We start from the raw sequence: 20,083 nt of genomic DNA on the forward strand, positions 1-20,083 counted from the left end.
TTTTTATTTTATATAGTGCTTTTTGCCCTTAAGTTTTTCTGTCATATATTAATGTAACTATACCTTCATTCTTTTGGTTAGTGTTCTACAATGTAATTTTTCTCCTTTTCCTTTTCCTTCTAAATCTGGGTATTTATACTTAAAGCATGTTTCTTATAAGCATTATACTGTTGAGTTTTGTTTAATGTCATCTGGAAAACTTAGTTCTTTGATACATTTAGTCCTTTTATAATTTATGTATTTTAGTCTGTATGTGTTTGGGTAAATCTTGTATTCTATTTGTTTTATCTGTTTCATTTCTCTTTTTATCTTCTTTCTTATCTTCTTTGGATAGTCTCATTAAAATCTATCATTTGAATTCTTAATTTTTCACTTCCAGGTTTCCACTGGCTTTAAAATAATTCTCTGAAAATTTTAATAATTTAACATGTTTTTCTATATTTTTAAATTTCCTTGAATATACTAATCATAGTTATTTAAAAATCATATTCAGCTAATTCTAATACCTCACTTATCTGCAGCTCAGTTTCTTTTATTTTTTTTCCTCTTCATTTTTGGTCATGCAATTGTGTTTTATATCATTCTGGTAATTTGGATTGCATATCTGAACAAAAAGTTACAAAAGCTCCAGATAATATTATCTTCCTGTGTGGAAGTTTATTCTTCCCTCTGCAGAAAAGATAGTGTAGCAGTTATCGCTTTAGCCTGTTGATGTGAAACAAAACATTTGCCAGATATTTCTTCAGCAAAGACGGCTTTATTCAGGATTGGCAGAGAATTGCATTTCAGGGTCTGCAACCCTGGCGAGCCATATATGAGTCCCCCAATGGCAAGGGAAGGAGAACGGTTTTATAGAGAGGAAGAGGAAGTTGGGTGGCTATAGTAAAGAATGCGTCCACGGTTTTTCATTTGCTGAGTCCATACCAGTAAAGGAGTCTCTTTTTCCTCCTGGGCTCTGCTATCCTTGCAGGGCATGAGAGCTCCCCCTGCTGGTCTCCCGACTCTGTGTGGGATTTTTGTTTATTAATTTTTTCCAAGTCAAATAAGGAACTGTGCTGGCTCAAAGTTGAGTTTCAGCCTGCAAAGAGTCATCTACTTCTGGTTTACCTTTGGTCTTTCTCGGTTTCTACTCAGGGCCAAATGTATTTTGTGGGGTGCTACACTCTGGATTGTTCTTAATTCTAAATTTTGTTTCAGGAGACTTCAGAAAAACTCTGCTTTCAGAGATTTTATATGCTTACATTTCTGCCTTTGTACCCTGTGAATCTCTGTAATCAGTAATTGCCTTGAGGGGAAAGCTGGCCATGTCTTAGAGATCCTCCAAGTCTCTGCCAACCATCTGGAATGCTGAAAGACTGCTAGTTTCTCTCTCTCCTAGCAGCAGCCTTTTCCTGGGATTTTGGTACTGGAATCTTATCTTCCTGTTCATGCTCAAAATGGTAAATATCCTCACAGTAAAAATCGGCTTTGAGTTTTTAAATTTTTCTTTCCCCTGTATAGAAAGAATCTTAGCTTTGTGATTTTCATTGCTCCCTCAGCTCTCTGCTGTCTTTAAAATATGAATTCTGTATCTCATCAGACCTTTTTAGTTGTTCTGTGTGGAGCAGAAAATGGCCACTAGCTATTCCACTCAAAGTTGGAAATAAATATTTCCAAACAGAAATTTGAAATCTACAAAGATGTTCTTCAGTGATGGGATGGTTAGATAAAGTATGGTTGCTCCATATTCTAGAAGATAATGCATTAGGTTAAAAGATGAGATAAATCAGTTTGTACTAACATGTAATAATCTTTAAAAATACATTGAGAAGTGAAAAAAGCAATATGAAAAATAATGTGTAAAATGTGTAATTATGGTTTAGAAATATAAAATAATACCCTATATTCTTAAAAGTATTTAAGTACATGTAGAAAGCAATTATAATAAGATTTATAAAAATACACAATAGGCTAATAGCTGTGCTTTCTTCTTTCCTGGATAGAGGACTTGAGATTTATCAATAATGTTTCCTTTTTTTTTTTTTTTTCTTTCTTTTTGGCGGTATGCGGGCCTCTCACTGTTGTGGCCTCTCCCGTTGCGGAGCACAGGCTCCGGACGCGCAGGCCCAGCGGCCATGGCTCACGGGCCCAGCCGCTCCGCGGCACATGGGATCCTCCCAGACCGGGGCGCGAACCCGTATCCCCTGCATCGGCAGGCGGACTCTCAACCACTGCGCCACCAGGGAGGCCCCTAATGTTTCCATTTTTAAACCAAATATAATTGAGAGATTACTGTGGAACTAAAAAATTTAGGAGGAAAAGAAAACATTCTCTAAAATGATAAAATAGTCAGTGCACATCTACTTACATGACCAAGTTCTTTATTTAGAGTTGTCTCCATACTTTTCTTGAAAGAGTTAACATGATAGGAATTTCCAGATATGAAGGTTGAAGTTTTCCAAAGCATTTTAGAAGAATGTACACAAAGAACTAGGTTAGAGAAAGTGAGATGGGAATCTTAATTTCAAATTCTATATATGATCTATGACTTCTCTAGATAGACCATGTTTTAGAAATCAGAAGTGTTTGCATGTGGTGTTGTGTGTATATACATACACATGTATATCTCTACTGCAAAGAAAAAGACATAAACAGAGGGATTAAGAAAGAAAAAGACCAAAAAAAATTAAAACATAAAATACCTAATAAGAGAGAAAAACATTGTAAAAGATACAATTTAGAATTATAACACACAAATCATCTTCCTAAACAATGTACATGGTATAGTAAACAGACCCAATACAAAGCTAAATTTATAACTTTAGTAAAAGCCACAGAGACACAACTGACAATACACTGCTATTCTTCACTGTGAAAGAACAGATTTTTGTTATTTAGTATAGCTGCTGCAAAAATAGAACTCATATTATTTTTACAAATACAGAAACTAAAAATAGATTGTTTATTTTTTAATTTCATGTTAAGATTATATATGAAGTTCAATATTAAACACATTTCATGTACATGATATTGGGTTGGCCAAAAAGTTCATTTGGGTTTATAGAAAAACCTGAATGAAAATTTTGGCCAGCCCAATACTTTTTAAAAGTTGAAATGAATTTTGAGACACTCTGATTTCAATGTCATTTCTGAAAAGTCTTTGAAATTGACACTAAAATATTAATACAATTGTCATTTCCTTTTAGAAGTTCCTATATTTGCCATGTAAAAATCTGGGTTTCTAGGTGGGAGAGCTTGTACTAATACCAGTTCTTTGGCTGGTATTGTTCCTTCAGTCACTGAAAATCCTTACAACCTCAAATAAATATAAGTGTATCATCAGCCCTCCTTTCCTTAAGACAATCCCTTGAGGTGACAAACTTGTGAGTAAAACATGTTTTAAAAGCATTATTTTTAGCTTTACATTTTAATCTGACCCAAGGGGCATGTTGACATGACCGATTAAATGTCATTTCTGTTCTTCGTCTGTGCCAGTTCATTTTTGCTAAGATATTGCTTTAAGTAGAGACTTCCGACGAGATTGTCATTTTGAGGTTGTGGAATTTAGAAATTCTCTGTAACAACATAATAAGTTGTCAGCTTGTCAAAAATTTATCTTATCTTTCATATGCTTTTGAAACAGTTTGAGATAAAGCTTTTTCTGGCTGTGATGACTTTCTGATTTATTAGAACCAGCACTGCACATCTTTTGCTGATAACCATGTGACTTGATACAGGAACACTTTTTTTCATGAAGCTTAAAAAGTCAGTTCTGAGGAACTGTACCTTATTTTTCACAATGACAACTCTGAGGTTGTGGGATTTACTCTCTGTATACAAATGAAAATTTTACTTTAGACACCCATCCCCACATGGCAGAAATAAAAACATTTTCAGGGTGATGATGATTGCTGCTACTACTGCTAAATTTGTGGTAGTACAAATCAAAGCGCCATTAGGTCAATGGCATGCAACAACTGTGGTGCCTTGTTTGAGCATGCAGGTGACATTTTTATGTGTCTTTACATAGAAAGTAATAGAAATACCCCCGAGTTATAATCCCTTTAACGTACAGTGAATGTTCTCTATGCTGGTGCTATAAAAAATGTTTAAGATTTGCGATCATTTACTATTTATAATCGTTATTAGACAGTTGGTCAGAGCAGAAAATGGGGCTCCCTTTCCTGGCATCACAAGGCTATCTAAGTTGCCCATAGCCTCCTTTCTGTAGAGGACAAGGGAGGAAATGACAGTCTAAACCATTTAGACTTTATTCAAAAGAGCTTGAAAGAAATGGTTTTAATTGGAGAGGACTGCAATAACTTTGGTTCAAGCAAACTTCAATTCTACCCACACTTCCCAGCTTGAGGAAGATTAGATGACTTATAGAAAATAAGGGGCTGCATTGTTCCATTTTTCATGTACATCTCAGTAAACATACATTCTTTTGTCTTGTTAACGCATCACAGAGCCTACAAACCTTTTGATTACAAAGAAAGTTAGTTTCCCCACAAGGCGTGGAAAAGCAGTTTTGTAGGTTTCCTGCATATGTTTACACAGCATTGGATTCAGACACACTGTTCTGATATCCCAAGTCATGGAATACCAGGCCTTCTTAAGATTATAGGACACTTAGCGTCATACTGCCTGTCTATGGCCAAAACTTCCATTTGCCAAGTTCTTTGGACATTCACCCTTCTGCTAGTCAATTCAGACGCTTGTCATCCATTTGTATACTTCTTGGCTATCTTGAGGGGACTAAATTATTATATTGTTTTTGATATTCTTTTCTCTCCACCTTCCCTTTCCTTCCTTCCTTCCTTCCTTCCTTCCTTATTCCCTTCCTTCTTTTTTACAAACAACTGAGTGTTGTCACTGCTTCTGTCTTTCCACTGAAGAAGACTATATATATGCCTGGGATTTCCCAAGGGGTACAAACTTGCCTGAGAATATTTTAATCAAGACAAAAGCACAAAAATATAAGAATATTCAATTTTCTAAGAATATTCAAGGTTAGTAAAACAGTAGTCTTATAAAATCAAATTTTTGAAAGTTTTCAGACGTAAGATGTTGGAAAAAATTGTGAAAGCTGGTGAAATTTCAAATTGTATAGAACTGAATTACATCTTCAAGTTATTTATTTTGAACTAATATTATTCAAATTAAGACGATTGTACATTTCCTAGTAATGCTATTTTATTTATAGATTTCAATGAGTAGGTCTTCATACTTCCAAAATTAATCTCAGAGTAATCTGAGAAAAATGAACAGGTCTTATACCAGGCCCAAGAATAATAAGGGTATTTTTAAGCAACCCAGAAGACCATCTGGGACAAATGGAATGTGAGCTTCTATTTCTGGGTATTTTGTCAAAGGAATTAGGCTGAATGTAGCAATAACCAGTTTCTCTTATCTTTGCTTAGAACTGATACAAAGCAACCTTTTAATGAAGGATAATAACAAAGCTAGTTTTTATGTATTATTCCAAATTTCTTTTATCTGTTAAGAAATAATAATTTAGTAACTTTGGCTTAAATTCTTATGAACAACTAGACATACCTTAAAAAATAAAAGAATTTACAAAATTTACCTAAAGATTAAAGTCAGTGATAAATTATGTTATTAGAGTGCATTTAAGGAGACGTGTGACTCCTGTTGAGCATTTGTTTGTTTCAGACATGTCTATAAGGAGGTCCAGTGTTTGCTGGATTTTTCTGTAAACCACAGTATCTCTTATTCTTTTATTCTTCATAGCACTCAAGCAGTTACATAGCCATAGTTATACAGAGGAGGTTTTGAAATATACTGATTACCAGGCTGCATTTTCAGACCAATTAAATCAGAATATGATGAGTAATACCAGGCAGGGATCATTTTTCAAAGCTTTCTAGAGCCTTTATCAACAATTTAAATTTCATAATTGTTACACTGAATCTTACTTCAGTTATAATTAGAAAATTCTGATGGCTAAACATAAATCATTATCCAGAAAATTCTCACCACTGATTCCTCCATCTGTATTGGCATATGGTCTAAAATATAATAAAATATATTCTGCTGGAAACTGCAGTGTAAAATTATGTATTAGGTGTTGTTCATTTTCATAAGCTTCTAAAGCTTGTGATACTACGTTTGGTCTCTCATATTTTATTTATGAATTTCACAAGATTATGTGAAATGTCTGAGCCCACTGTTTGTGATCAAGATAATTTTATTCAGTAAACAAAGTAGTTTGAACCAAGAAAATTCTGTTAAATATGAAAATATTTAATTTTCCTATAAATCTGTAAAGTTTATCACATGTAATTTAAAAAAACCCAATATGCAATACAATTGCATGCATATCTACTATGATATATAGGAAGAATCAAAATTTCTTAAAATGGATTATAATCTGTTAGCAGATTAATACACATTTCTTGGTATAGGAAAATTTAAATCGTTAAAATATTCACCATTTGATATGCAACTTAACGGATGATATGGCATTGTAATAAAGGTATACAATTTTGCTGTTATGATTTTTAGAAAAGAAATATAAATCAATTATAATATAGTGAGCACACAGGAATTTACTATATGAAGATAGGAGTGCTAAATTTTCAGGGACCAGGACTTGTTTAGAGTAACTTCATACCTAAATTTACCTCTAACTTGAAATAATCAGAAGTGTAAAAGCATTTTGTCTTTTGCTTATTCTCAAAATAAAAAATTGATCATCAGTTTACTTCAGAGTTTTGTGCACTGTTTACTTGATAGCATTTCATTTTCTCACGTTATCCTATTGCATTTATACAGTTAGATTTTTATTAAATATGGTTCATAGCAAATTTTGTTCCATCATTCCTAGACTGGTTACCTTCAAGGCAATGTAATATTCTTTCCAGGTGTGGGATATTTTAAATCATTTAAATTATATTCTATCTTTCAGACAAAGGTCTGAACTAGAAGACTAGAATCTAGGTCAGATCTTGGTTGATTTCATCTTAATAACTGAACATTGTCAAAATTAGACAGATTCCTAACAGAATATTAGGTGTAAATATGACCTTAGACAATGCCTTGTCCTAGCCAGTGCCTTATAAATGAGAAAATGCAGACCCAATATGATTAAATCACCTCCTCAATCCTATTTCAACTTTCTAAACTCCATCCATTAATAAATTCAAGCATTTGATACATACTTGTCAAAGGAACTTGATGAATTTGTTCGATAATAAATATGATAGATAAAGGTAGTTAAAAGCTGAATACAAAATACTCTGCTTACCAAATAATTCAACATTGTTTAAATCTGCTTTTTGCATTACACCAGAGAATAATCTTTGCGTACTTGAACAGCTAAAATTACTGAAAAAGTTAATCGGCAAAGGAAGTGCTCAAATTATAGTTGAAGTTGGACAGAGCCAAGATAAGTCCAGTTTAGACTGTTTTGAATGGTAGGGGAGAGGCTTATCTAAAGCATTATTTGAGGCTTATATAAATCAAATAAGTACCTACTGTTTTACAGACAATTTTTTAGAGTAGTTTTAAGTTTGCAACAAAACTGAGAGGAAGGTACAGATTTCCCATATACCCTCTTACCCCACACATATGTAGTCACCCCCATTATCAATATCATTTACCTGATCTTACTAAGGGTGAATCTACATTATCACATTATAATCATCCAAAATTAAGAGTTTACTTTAGGGTTTCCTCTTGGTATTGTATATTCTATGGGCTTGGGACAAATGTTTAATGACATATATCCGTTATTATGGTATTACACAGAGCAATTTCAGATCCTCTTTAGGGCAGTGAAACTGTGCTCTGCCAATTAATCTATCTACCACCCTGCTCCCTGGTAACCCCTCATCTTTTTATTGTATCCATAGTTTTGCCTTTTCCAGAATATCATATATTTTGAATCCTACAGAAGATAGCCTTTCAGACTGGCTTCTTTCACTTAGTAATATGCATTTATGATTTCTCCACATCCTTTCATGACTTGACAGCTCATTTCTTTTTTGCACTGAGTAGTACTCCATTGTCTGAATGTACTCTGGTTTACTTATCCATTCACCTAGTGAAGGACACCTTGGTTGCTTCCAAGTTCTGTTCATTGTGAATAAAGCTGCTGTTAACATTACTTGCAGGTTTTGGTGTGGATAGAAAATTTCAACTCCTTTGGATAAATGCCAAGGGGTATGTTTGCTGGATCATATAGTAAGAGTATGTCTAGCTTTATAAGAAATGTCAACTTGCCTTCCAAAGTGGCTGGCCCATTTTGCATTCCCACCAGCAATGGATGAGAAATCCTGTTGTTCCACAACTTCATCAGCATCTGGCGTTGTCAGTGTCCTAGATTTGACCATTCTAATGGGTGTGTGGAGGTATCCTATTACTTTTTTTTTTTTTTTTTTTCTTGGTATGTGGGCCTCTCACTGTTGTGGCCTCTCCCGTTGCGGAGCACAGGCTCCGGATGCACAGGCCCAGCGGCCATGGCTCATGGGCCCAGCCACTCCATGGCATGTGGGATCCTCCCAGACCGGGGCACGAACCCGTTTCCCCTGCATCGGCAGGCGGACTCTCAACCACTGCGCCACCAGGGAAGCCCTCCTATTACTTTTTAATTTGCATTTGCCTGATGATGTATGATGTGAAACATCTTTTCCTATGCTTATTTGCCATCTGTATATATTCTTTGATGAGGTCTCTGTTAAGGTCTTTTGCCCAGTTTTTAATTGGGTTGTTTGTTTTCCTACTGTTGAGTTTTAAGAATTCTTTGTATTTTTGGATAACAGTTCTTTATCACATGTGCCTTCTGCAAATATTTTCTTCTTCTGTATCTTCTCAGTCTCTTAAAATTGTCTTTCATAAAGCAGAAACATTTAATCTTAATGAAGTCCAGCATACCAGTTATTTGTTTCAAGATAATATCTTTGGTGTTATATTTAAAGAGGCATCATCATGCCCAAGGTCATCTAAGTTTTCTCCTATGTTATGTTCTAGGAGTTTTATAGTTTGGGATTTTACATTTAAGTCTGTGATCCATTTTGAGTTAATTTTTATGAAAGGTTTAAGGTAGTGTCTACATTCAAGTTTTTGCATGTGGGTTCCCAGTTTTTTTTAGCAGTATTTGGTGAAGAGACTATCTTTGCTCCATTGTATTGCCTTTTCTCCTGTCAAAGATAAATTGACTATATACATGGGGCCTATTTACGGACTCCTTGTTCTATTTCAGTGATCTATTTGCTTATTCTTTCATTAAACACATTGTCTCAATTGTTGTAGCTTTATAGTAAGTCTTGAAGTAGAATAGTGTCAGTCTTCCAACTTTGTTCTTAATATCGTGTTGGCTATCCTGAGTCTTTCACCTCTCCGTATAAACTTTAGAATCATTTTATTGAAAGCCATAAAATAATTGGGACTTTTATTGAGATTACATTGAATTTATAGGTTAAGTTGGGAAGAATGGATATCCTGACAGTACAGTTTTACTATCCATTAACATGGAATATATCTCCATTTATTTAATTCTTTGTTGCTGTTGATCAGAATTTTTTAGTTCTCCTCATGTAGATCTGTACATGTTTTGTTAGATTTATACCTAAGTCTTTCATTTTTGGGGGTGCTAATGTAAGTGGAATTGTGTTTTTAAATTCAAAATCTACTTGTTCATTGTTATATAGAAAATCACCTAACTTTTATATATTAACCTTGTATCCTGCAACCTGCTATAATCACTTATTAGTTTCAGGAGTTGTTGATTCTTTCATATTTTCTACATAAACAATCTTGTCATCTGCACATAAAGATACTTTTATGTCTTTCTCTCCAATCTGTATATCTTTATTTCCTTTTCTTGCCTGTTGCATTAGTAACGACTTCCAGTATGATACTGAAAAGGAGTGATGAGAGGGAACATCTGTGCCTTGTGCCTGATCTTCATAGGAAAATTGAGTTTCTCACCAGTAAGTATGGTGTTACCTATAGGGTTTTTGTAGACAGTCTTTGTCAAGTTGAGGACTTGATTCCTAGTTTACTGAGAGGCTTTATCATGAAAGCGTACTAGATTTTGTCCCGTATTTTTTCTGCATCTACTGATATCATGTAATTTTTCTGTTTATGTGATGGATTACATTAATTGAATTTTGAATGTTGAACCTGCTTTGCATAACTGGGATAAATCTTACTTGGTTGTGCTGTATAGTTTTTTTATACTTGTTTTGATTTGACTTATTAGTATTTAATTGACGATTTTTATATCTGTGGTCATGAGAGATATTGGTCTGTAGTTTTACTTGTTTGCATGTCTTTGTCTGGTTTTGGTATTAGGGTAAAGCTGACCTCACAGCACAAATTTGTAAGTATTCTCTCTGCTATTCTCTGAGAGATGATAGAGAATTGATATCATTTCTTTCTTAAATGTTTGGTAGAATTGACCAGTGAACCCACCTAGGCCTGGTGCTTTTTATTTTGGAAGAACGTTAATTATTGATTGAATTCCTTTAATAAATATAGTCCTATTCAGATCATCTATTTCTCCTTTTTTAAGTTTTGACAGATCATATCTATCAATAATTTGTCCATTTTCTAGTTTATCAAATTTGTGGGCATAGAGTTATTAATAGTATATCTTTTATTCTTTGAATGTCCATGTCATCAGTATGATCCTCCTTCATTTATTTTATTAGTAATTTGTGTCCCCTCTCTTCTCTTCTTAGCCTGGCTGGAGGTTTATCAATTTCATTGACCTTGACAAAGAACCAGCTATTGGGTTTCATTGATTTTATTTATTGATTTCTTGCTTTCAGTTTTATTTGTTTCTAATTATTATTTCTTTTGTTTTGCTAACTTTGGGTCTACCTTGCTCTTCTTTTATTCAGTTCTTAAGGTGGAAGCTTAGATCACTGATTTTAGATCTTTCGTCTTTTCTAATACATTCATTCAATGCCATAAATTTCCCTCTCAGCGCTGCTTTCACTGTATCTCATAAATCTTGATAAGTTGTGTTTTCTTTTCCCTCTACTTTGAGATATAATTGACATATAACATGGCATAATTTCAGGGTATACAACATGTTGATTTGATACACTTATATATTGTAAAATAAGTACTGCCATAGTGTTAGCTAACACCTCCATGATGTCACATATTACCTCTTCTTTTTGTGGTGAACATTTAAGCAACTTAGCAACTATCAACTATACACTACAGTATTATTAACTATAATCCCACCATGTTGTACATTAGCTCCCCAGAAGTTATTTGTCTTAAATCTGGAAGTTTGTACCCTTTGATCAACATCTCCCCATTTCCCCCACCTACCATCCCCTGGAAAACCCCATTTTACTCTATTTCTATGAGAGCAAATTTTTTAGATTTCATGTTTAAGTGATATTATACAGTATTTGTCTTTTTCTGCCTAGCTTATTTCACTTAGCATAATTCCTTAAGGTCCATCCATGTTGTTGCAAATGGCAGGATGTTCTTCTTTCTCATGGCTGAGTAGTATTTTTATATTATTTATACTATATGCACACACACACAACCCACATCTATTTTTATCTGTTTATCTGTTTTGGACACTTGGGTTGTTTCCATGTCTTGGCTATTGTGAATAATGCTGCAACTAATATAGGAGTGCAGATATCTCTTCTACATTCTGTTTTCATTTCCTTTGGATATATACCCAAAAGTGAGATTGCTGGATGTGTTTTTAATTTTTTGAGGAACCTCCATACTGTTTTCCATAGTGGCTGTACCAATTTACTTTCCCAAAAATATTGCAAAAATATCTATTTTCTCCACCAACATTGGTTACATCATGACTTTTTGATAATAGTTATTCTGACAGGTGTGAGGTGATATCTTATTGTGGTTTTTATTTGTATTACCCTGATTATTAGTGATGTTAAGCACCTTTTCATGTACCAGTTGGCCCTTTGTTTGTCTTCTTTGGAAAAATGTCCTCTGCCTGTTTTTTAATCAGATTGATTGATTGCTTGTTTTATGATATTGAGTTGTATAAATTCCTTATATATTTTGGATATTAACCCCTTACTAGATATATGATATGCAAATATTTGCTCCCATCCCTAGAGTGCCTTTTAATTTTGTTGATTATTTCTTTCTTTGTGCTTTTTAGTTTAATGTATTAATTTTTACTTTTGCTGCTTTTACTTTTGGTGTCATATCCAAAAAATTGTGGCCAAGACCAATGTCAAGATCGCCCCCAATATCTAGGAGGTTTTTTTTTTTTGTTTTTGGAGTTTTATTGTCTAGGAGTTTTATTACTTCATACCTTATGTTTAAACTTTTAATCCGTTCTGTGTTAATTTTGGTGAGTGGTGTAAGATAGGGGTCCAGTTATATTCTTCTGCATGTGATTACCCAGTTTTCCCAGCACCATTTATAAAGGTACTATGCTTTCTCTGTTGAGTAATCTTGGCTCCCTTGTCAAATATTAGTTGATTGCACATGTGGGGATTTATTCCTGGGCTCTTGATTCTGTTCCATTGATCTCTGTGATATTTTTATGCCAGTGCCATACTCTTTTGATTACTATAGTTTTGTAGTATAGTTTGAAGTCAGAAAATGTGATGCCTTCAGGTTTGCTCTTTTTTTCTCAGTATTGTTTTGACTATTTGGATTCTTTTGTGGTTCCATACAAATTTCAGAAATATTTGTTTTATTTCTTTGGTAGATACCATTAGAATTTTGAAAAGAGTTGTGTTGAATCTGTAGATTGATTTTGCTAGAGTGGAAATTTTTACAGTATTAATTCTTTTAATTCATCAACACTGGATATTTTTCGTTTTCTTTGTGCTCCTCTTCAATATCTTTCATCAAGGTCTTATTGTTTCAGGTGTATTAATCCTTCACCTCCTTGGTTAAATTTATTCCTAAGTATTTTACTGTTTTTGATGCTATTATAAGAGGATTATTTGCTTAATTTCTGTTTCAGATATTTTGTTATTAGTGTATAGAAATGCAACTGATTTCTGCGTGTTGATTTTGTATCCTGAAAATTTACTGAATTTGTTGATTGTTCTAACATTTTTCATGGACTCTTAGGGTTTTCTACATATAAGGTCGTATCATTTGGAAACAAAGACAATTTTACTTCTTTCTTTCCTTCTGATCTGTATTCATTTTATTATTTTATTTCTTTTTCTTGTCTGATTGCTCTGGCTAGGACAGTACTGTATTGAATAAGAGTGAGCAACCTGTGTTCTTCCTGATCTCAGAGAAAAAGCTCTCAACCTTTCATTGTTGAGTATGATGATAGCTGTGGATCTGTCATATGTAGACTTTATTATTTGGAGGTATATTTCTTCTATTCCCAATTGGTTGAGCATTTCTATCATGAAAGGATGTTGTATTTTGTCAAATGCTTTTTCTGCACCTATTTAGATGATCAGATCATTTTTACCTTTTATTCTATTAATGTAGTGTATAACATTTATTAATTTAGATATGTTGGATCATCCTGTATTCCAGGGATAAATCCCACTTGATCATGGTGAATGATCATTTTAGTGTTTTTAATTCTGTTTGCTAATATTTTCTTAACAAGTTGCACATCGATATTTTTCAGGAATACTGGTCTTTAATTTTCCTTTCTTGTAATGTCTTTATCTTGCTTTGATATCAGGGTAATGCTGGCCTTGTAAAATGAGTTTCGGAGGGTTCCCTCCCCTTAAATTTTTTGGAAAAGTTGAAGAAGGATTGGCATTAATTCTTTTTAAAATGTTTTGTATAATTCACCAGTGAAACCACCTGGTCCTCGGTTTTTCTTTGTTGGGAAATTTTTGACTACTGATTCAGTCTTCCTGTTATTTATGTGTTCAAATTTTCTATTTTTATGTGAGTCCTTCATGGTAGTTTGTATGGTTATAGAAATTTATCCATTTATTCTGGGTTATATAATTTTATTTTGGCTTACACTTGTCCTTAGTAGTCTCTCATGGTTCTTTGTATTTCTCTGGTATCAGTTCTAATGTCTCCTCTTCTATTTCTGATTTTATTTATTTTACTCTTCTCTTTCTCTTAGTCAGTCTAGCTAAAGATTTGTCAGTTTCCTTTATCTTTTAAAAGAATCATCTCTTAGTTTCTATGATATTTTCTATTGGTTTTCAGATCTATATCATTTGTTTCTGCTCTGATCATTGTTATATCCTTTCTTCTACTAACTTTTGACTTAATTTGTTCTTTTTTTTAGTTCTCAGAGGTGAAAAATTAGGTTGGTTAGGTTGTTTGAGATATTTCTTTTTTCTTAATGTAGGTGTTTATTACTATAAACTTTCATCTTAGAATTGCTTTTGCAGCATCCCATAGGTATGGATGCGTGTTTTTCCATTTTCATTTGCTTCAAGTTATTTTTTTTTCTTTTGCAATTCTTTCTTTGACTCATTGATTGTACAGGATAGTGTTTTTAAAATTGCAACAATTCTCCTGTTACTGATTTCTAGTTTTATACCAGTGTGGTTGAAAAAGATACTTGGTATGATTTATATTCTTTAATTTGCTCAGAATTGCTTTGTGGCCTACCATATGATGGAGAGTGTTTCAGGTGCCTTTCAGAAGAATGTATATAATAGTCCCCCCCCATCTATGGTGGCTATGTTCCAAGACCCTCTGTGGGTGCCTGCGACTGTGAATAGTACTGAATCCTATATATACTATGTTTTTTCCATACATACGTACGTAAACATGGTAAAGTTTAATTTATAAATTAGGTGCTGTAAGAGATTCACAACAAAAACTAATGATGTAATAGAACAATTATAACATAAACTGCAGTAAAAATTATGTGAATGTAGTCTCTCTCTTTCTCAAAATATCTTATACAAATTTAATGCTTTTTCCATCTTAACTAAGGCCTTATCACATACCGTGGCTGTAACTTTTGCAGTTTGAGGTGCAGCAGCAAAACCAGCATGAATTTATTTTCCCTTTTTCACAATTTCACTGATAGATTTGTTCTTACTGTGGATCTTAACAACTTCAGCATATGATATTTTTCCTTCCTTATTAAGTTGAGATCTTTCACCTTTTCATATAAAGGAAGCATTTTACAGCGTCTCTTCAGCATATCCGAATTGCCAGCAGTACTACTCTTATACTTTAGGGTTATTCCTAAGTAAAATAAGAGTTACTTGAACATAAGCACTATGATACTGCAACAGTCAATCTGGTAACCAAGATGGCTACTAAGAGACTAATTGGGTAGGATACACTGGACAAAGGGATGATTCACATCTTAGGTGGGACAGAGCAGGAAGGTGGGAGATTTCATTATGGTACCAAAAATAGCACATAATTTAAAACTTATAAATTGTTCATTTCTGGAATTTTCCATTTAGTAATTTTGGACAGTGATTGATTGTGGGTAACTGAAACCATGAGAAGCAAAACTTTGGACAGTGGGGAACTCCTATATTCTGCTGTTGTTGGATGGAATGTTGTGTACATATCTATAAAGCCCATTCAGTCTAAAGTAAGGTTTAAGTCTAATGTTTCCTTGTTGCTTCATTGACTGTGTGATTTTTGCAGTGTTGAATGTAGGTTATTGAAGTCCCCTACTCTTATTGTACTATCTCTTTATCTCTTCAGATCTGTATTTGCTTAATATATTTTTTGTTCTCTCATATTGGGTGCTTATATGTTTATGATACATCTTCTTACTGATTTGACACCTTTATCATTATATAATGACCTCATTTGTCTCTAGTTATTGTTTTTGGCTTAACATCTATTTTCTCCATTGTTTTTCCTTATTTTTCCTTTGTTCCCCTCTGAATGGATAGTTTCAAAGTTTCTGTCTTCAATCTCATTGATTCTCCTACTTAAGAATTCTGTTGATGCTCTCTATTACATTTTCATTCCATTCATTGTTTTCTTCAACTCCAGATTTCTATTTGTTCATTTTTATGGTTTCTATCTCTTTGTTAAACTTTTCATTTTTTAGTGTATTATTTTTATGAGCTCATGGAATTGTCTTTCTCTGTTTTCTTGAAGCTCATTGAGTTCCTTAAAACAGCAATCTTCTTTTCTTTATCTGGTAGTTGTAGATGTCCACGTCTTTGGATTAGGTTACTGGAAGACATGGAGGTTCTTTAGTTGTGTCATGTTACCTTAATTTTTCATGTTCCTTGAAGTTTTGTGTGGATGTCTTTACATTTGAAGTAGCAGTCACTTCCTCCAGTTTTCACTATCTGCCTCCAGGAGAGAGATGTCTTCTGTCAGTCTTGGTAGATGTTCTGAGGATATTTCAGGCCTTCTATGGGTACACCTGCTCCACACTTTTTGCTTTATCTTGTGGAGAGTTCTTAAGCTTGTATGCTATCTATGAACACTGAAATGCCCATGGCTAAGTGCTGACAGCCTCTCTTCTGTTTTCTCAAACATGATGCTAGAGCCCAAGTTCGTGATCTCTCTCATCTCTCACAGATTTGTCTGACTTTGCTCACTCTCTAGCCATTCTCCAAAGACTGCTCTTACTGCTTCTATCAGAAACATGCACAAGAAGCTGGCAAAAGTGTGCAGGTGTATGTGGGTAAGGCACATGGAGTGCTGAGGGTGCTCCTGGATCAATTGAGGGGACCCATGAGTGAGGTGTTCCCAGTAGTCCATGTATGGGCTTCTTGATGGAGTCCATCATACAATTAGTAGGATCTGTGTTCCTTTACTGTCCCTCAAGTGTTCTGTCTTCCACTCCTCCCAGTCCCCAGTCATGTAGTTTATGATTTAGTACTATGAATGGGGTGAGAGAGCAATGAGTCTCTTTGGCAGCATTTTGCATAGCTGGGGAAGTCAGAGGCTTAATCACATGCTCTCCCATTTCCCCACAGGAGAAGTCACAGGCTGAGGAAGATTTCTGTTAGCCCTAAGCTATGCTGCCTTGGGTGAGGGGTGATGCAGGTAAGTCAAGTTGTTTCTGATACCTACATCAATATGTCCAAAGTCATATTTATTTTGCTCCAGTAGTGTGCAGAAACTCTTCTCTAGAAAATTAGACTTCCACAAAAGCTCTTTTATTCATGGATGATTGTCTAAGTTAGTGTTCTCAGCGGCTCCTGGGACCACAGCCAAGAGGGGCTGAATCTGGTTCATGGTCCATAGCCAGGATTGAGGTCTGTCTATCACCTGCCACATGGGTGGGTTACACTACTTCCAGGTTCCTTGGCATATGTCACTGGAACTCAAATCTCCCTCAGAGGCACTTCAATCCATGGACTGATGCTGAATTTTTGTTGTTGGGTGGGGGATAACATGAGAGATGCTACCATGATGCTGATGTCACCCACCAATACATTGTGTTTCCGTTTCACTTAGTTCAAAATGGTTTTAAATTTCTCTTGAGATTTCTTCTTTGACTCATGTGTTATTTGAAAGTATGTTGTTTAATTGCCCACATTATGGAATTATCCAGTTATCTTTCTGTTATTGAATTCTAGTTTAACTCCATTGTGGTCTGAGAGCAGATTTTGTTTATGATTTCTAGAATTTTAAATTTAAGGTGTGTTTTCTGGCCCAGAAAGTGGTCTATCTTGGAGAATGTTTCATGGTGGCTTGCAAAAAAATGTGTATTCTGCTGTTTTGGATGAAGCAATCTATAGATGTCTAGTATATCCAATTGATTCATGGTGTTGTTCTGTTCAACTATATCCTTACTGATTTTCTTCCTGCTGGATCTGTCCATTTTTGATAGAGGATTGTTGAAGTCTTCAAGTATAATAGTAGATTCATTTACTTCTCCTTGTAGTTCTATCAGTTTTTGCCTCATAGAGTTTGATACTCTGTTATTAGGTGCATACACATTGAGAATTGTTATGTCTTTTGGGAATTCCCTTTTTTTAAATCTCTGATGACTTTCTTTTGATGTGTGTTCTGTGGTAGTTACTATTTTTACTCAGTCATCAAGTTTGCTGGAAAGATCAGCTTGGGAAAGGTTTGAATTGCATTTCTTCTTGACCCTTGTTTGTTATTTTCACTCATTATCCAATGAGAACAAAGGTCTGAAAACTGAAGGTTCTGAGAAGTATTTTTGAACTGGTTTTCTATTTGAATATGGCAGGATTACTAAGTGTTAAAAAAAAATAAAGAACAGACAATGTCATGTGATTCTGTAATTACTGAAGATTTCTTTTTCACCCCTCCTTCTTTTTATTTCTTTTCCTTCCCTCTCTCCTTTCCTCTCTTCCACAATAATTAATGTCTAATAGCTATAGATATAGCACAGAATGGGGATAGAAAATGACAATCTATCAAAAATAGAAGTAATGAACTTTAATTACTCTAAAATGGGAAGAAAAATGAAAGTGTCCTAAATGTAAAACACAAAAATTCTATAGAGCTTCTACCAGAAGGGAGGGGAGAGGAAGGGAGAATACAATGTGAATGCTATGTCATGTTGGAAAATATCAGCCTTTTTGGCAAAGTAATCAGTTTAGAACTTTAACTACACATCCACCAATATCAAGTTCAGATTTATTATATGCATTTGATAGGTAATTCTCTTTGATACTCATTATTTTCCCGAGGGTCTATATATACTTGCATTTTTGTTTTCTTTCTTGACTAGTTATCTAGGACACTGATGTAACATAGTTTATCCTAAAGCATACATAATTGGGCAATCTTATATTTAATCTGATCTATAGTTCTGTTTTTTTAAATGTGTTAACGTTTTCTTTGTGTTTATGTGCATTTTATTGGATACTAATGTTAATTTTCAGACACTGTTTAGTACATGCAGTTTGGGAGTTAATTCCACATCCAGTGGTGAGTTCTAATTAGTACAAGCCAGTGGTTCTCAGTCCCAGATGCAAATTAGAATCACCTAAGGATTTTCTACAAATTTCAGATACCTGAGCACCACTCAAAGGGATAAGTCCTGATTATTGGGATATTGTTTTAAAAGCTCCACGGGTGAGTCTGAAGTGCAGCCAGAGTTGAGAGCAGATGATCTCAGGCAACTATTACTCTCATCCTCCTCTGGATCAAGCTCTCCGGCCTAAGTACTTAGTGACAGCATTGTCCTGACCACAGAGACAGGTCAAGAATGGACACATGATCTGGTTTAAAACATGGGACCAAAGAGGAAATTGCTACATACTTTTGTAAGAATTCCTCACTTTATAGAGAAAGCCATTGAAATATTTCATCTCTAAGGTTTCTGAATATTGTCATTTGTTTGGCCTAAGGTCCAATATTTCTGCATCTACCTTGCTATCAACATCTGCAGAAAGGTTGAGTGGAGGAAACCGCAGGGGAATGGAGTGAGTCACAGAATTTATCCAACTCTAAAATTAGCCTTATGGCTAATGTTTATATATATGAAATTAACCAATTGATGTCCTCCCATAAAATTTTGGACACTCCTGGATTTCATATTTTTGTTTTAATAGTTTAGTTATGCCTGATGCAGTAATGAATTTTGTCTGTAAGCACTTTTCTTTAAACTTACCGTGGATATATTTTAATTAATGTATGTATGTATAGCAGAGTAGTCACCTCATCATTGGTTATATTTATAGTTTTTTCATAAGCATTGTTTATTTTCTATTAAAAATATATTTTGGTTGTTGAGCCCATCTTCTCCTGTACATTTTTTTGATAGTTGTTCACAAAAGAAGTTCTCTAAGTATAGTGGAGACAGAATCTGCAAATGTTAGAAGTTGAGGTGTTAGAAATGACTATATTTTTATTCAACTGCATATCAATTTCCCACAGCATATAACTCCTTTGAATACTGGTACTTTTACATCTTTGGCACTGTCTTTTCATGTCTTCTAATAATATAAATTGACAAAGCAACACATTTTTGCTTACTTTACCGTTTCCCATGTATTATTTCAGCCAAACAAAATGCAGTAGTCAGTGGTATGTGCCATTCTTGCCTGTTTACATTATGAAACCCCCAACAGTTGTAACATCATTGTGAAGTTTTATGAAATACTGCTTCAAACCATTAGATTTTCATCAGAGTTCTCCAACTCAGGCGCTGATAAAAGCTGAGGAATTTACACAAGTGTTGAGTCTCCACATCAGGGAGGCTGAGGGGTGCCATAGCTAGTCTGTTTCAGTCTATTATGGCCTGTGGAATTGTGGG

At 34.3% G+C, this 20,083-nt stretch overlaps 1 protein-coding gene across 16 annotated transcripts in view; it reads left to right on the plus strand.

The window, feature by feature from the left end:
* The window catches only part of LOC308615713 (zinc finger protein 227-like), a 379,433-nt gene extending 362,533 nt beyond the window's left edge, over positions 1 to 16,900 (plus strand). For 14 of the 16 annotated variants that reach the window (XR_014015542.1, XR_014015543.1, XR_014015544.1 and 11 more), the window contains one exon: positions 16,821 to 16,900. The gene's annotated coding sequence lies outside the window, so the exon portion shown is untranslated. The remainder of the gene's footprint in view (positions 1 to 16,820) is intronic. The other 2 variants (XR_014015552.1, XR_014015553.1) reach the window with 2 other exon arrangements.
* The last annotated feature ends 3,183 nt before the right edge of the window (positions 16,901 to 20,083 follow it).

Source organism: Mesoplodon bidens (genome assembly GCF_964165515.1).
Source record: "Mesoplodon bidens genome assembly, chromosome: 4".
NCBI classification, from domain to species: Eukaryota; Metazoa; Chordata; class Mammalia; order Artiodactyla; family Ziphiidae; genus Mesoplodon; species Mesoplodon bidens.